Source organism: Azolla caroliniana, unplaced genomic scaffold (genome assembly GCF_043228905.1).
Source record: "Azolla caroliniana isolate FFs.n. ecotype wild unplaced genomic scaffold, voAzoCaro1.0.p SCAF_12, whole genome shotgun sequence".
Lineage (NCBI taxonomy): Eukaryota > Viridiplantae > Streptophyta > Polypodiopsida > Salviniales > Salviniaceae > Azolla > Azolla caroliniana.
The window spans coordinates 10,728,306-10,730,145 of NW_028230447.1; the positions used below are offsets into that span (position 1 = coordinate 10,728,306).

The window sequence follows — 1,840 nt, forward strand, 5'->3', positions numbered from 1 at the left end:
AACAGGTGAATTTAATTAAACGATAAACAATTACAGGTGTTCTCATATACAAATATAATATGAAGTGATGGTGAACATTATGCCTCAAAATCCTCAATTTTTACATTACGCCATCTACATCAATCTATAAGCAAATCAGGCAGAGCAGGCTCCTCTGGCGCTGATTGTTCTAGACTGTTTTCATTCGTGTCATCTCCAAGCTCTCCCGAATCTGATGTATGGTCAAACTGTGCTACATCTTCCAGGTCCACCAGCTCCCCTGCTTCTACATCAATTGGTTCCATTGGTTCTCATGAAGTCATCTGGAACATCTCTGTCTCGTTGATGTGTTTTGCTCCGACTTCTTGATCCTGATTTGGATAGTCCCAGATTCCTGTGATCCTCATTTTGATGAAGTTAACTTGAGCAGGGTCCTTCTCCAATGCAACATAGTTTCTAAACATCTTCAATGCACAAGCTGTCGTTGTACCTAATGGTCGCATGAACACAAACAAGTATATATAAGAAGTAACGTCTTAAACTTGATAGACAAGATTGAAATTAAATATATATATTATACCTGTGCCAGAGAACAAGTCTAGGACCCAATCATCTGGATTCGAGAAGAGCTCTATGAGGCGGTTGATCAATCTTTGAGGTTTTTGATAAGGGTTCACCATACTTTTATCCCCTGACACATGTCTTAATTTTTTGGTTACGGCTGGGCACATGATGTAGTTAACCACGTTACGCTCGTTGACATGTGCTCTAGCCTTCTTCTTTGTAATTGAATCATAGTAGCCCACACAAAAATGTTCGACCGCACTAACCATTCGATTGCCAGGGCTACGTGTAATATTTGTTTTGATCCTATAGAGAAAGAAAATCAAGTATTAGAGGTGTAAATGTGTACATATAATAAGAAGTACTGTAATGAGTAAAAGCGAACTATAACACACCAATGCATGTGTTTAGTGGCATGACAACGGGACTTCAAAGTTGTTGTGACTGACAGTGATTGCCCCATGCTATGAAATATGACTATCCTCCACAAGGGGGCCAATGTCAGTTCTGCGAAATCCTTTACCATTTTCTCGATCTGAGGGTACTTGAAAGGCACATCATCATATGTTGATCCCGCAATACGGAAACCATATGGTATGTCAGCTATCAGCAAAGTGTAGTGCCTTCTCGGTAACAGTTCGAGCATCTGGGATACTTCGCCATTGAAAACACTATAATGAAGCTGTTTGAAAGGATCAGACCTATGCAAAAAACTCTTTACAGTCTCCGAATCCTCGGGCAGTTCCATTTCCTTCCCTTTGGTCATTCTCTTCTCATATTTCGCACGTTCTAAGTGCGTGATGAAGGCTGCTGGAATACCGTCATTATTGTCGTTGTTCTTTTCGATTTTGATGGTTTCTGCAAGTGTCATTGTTGTTAGCAGGGAACATTACTTTCTAACATATCAACATTCAAAAGACACATACCCATTCTCTAAATACAATAAAATATTCCTCCAATTCCTTGTAGGAAGAAGTTATCGGGCAGGCTTGTTCAACTTCTTCCCATGTCGGTAAACTCAGTTTTTGCATCATCAACTCCTGAATCTTCATGTATACCTTGTGACTGCACAATCAATATGAAATTAGAAATAAGATATTCAAAATAATTGAAGACTTTCATGAAAAGGTATACTATAAACACTTACTTTTGCAAGTCTGTTACCATCTCGTCCAAACTAAATTCCTTGGCGACCACTCGAGATAGCACGGATATTAACAATCTATCATCTTTGATACCTTGTAATGATCTCTAAGGTAAAAGTTTCATGTCCTCTGGTAACTCCTCGATTACCAAG

At 39.1% G+C, this 1,840-nt stretch overlaps 1 long non-coding RNA gene across 1 annotated transcript; it reads right to left on the bottom strand.

Moving 5' to 3' along the window:
- Positions 1-327: 327 nt before the first annotated feature.
- On the bottom strand, positions 328-1,264 carry LOC147857121 (uncharacterized). Its single transcript, XR_015530560.1, has 3 exons — positions 1,067-1,264; positions 723-849; positions 328-469 (listed from the first exon to the last, which is right to left on the bottom strand). It is a non-coding gene; the product is annotated as an uncharacterized LOC147857121 (long non-coding RNA).
- Positions 1,265-1,840: the final 576 nt, after the last annotated feature.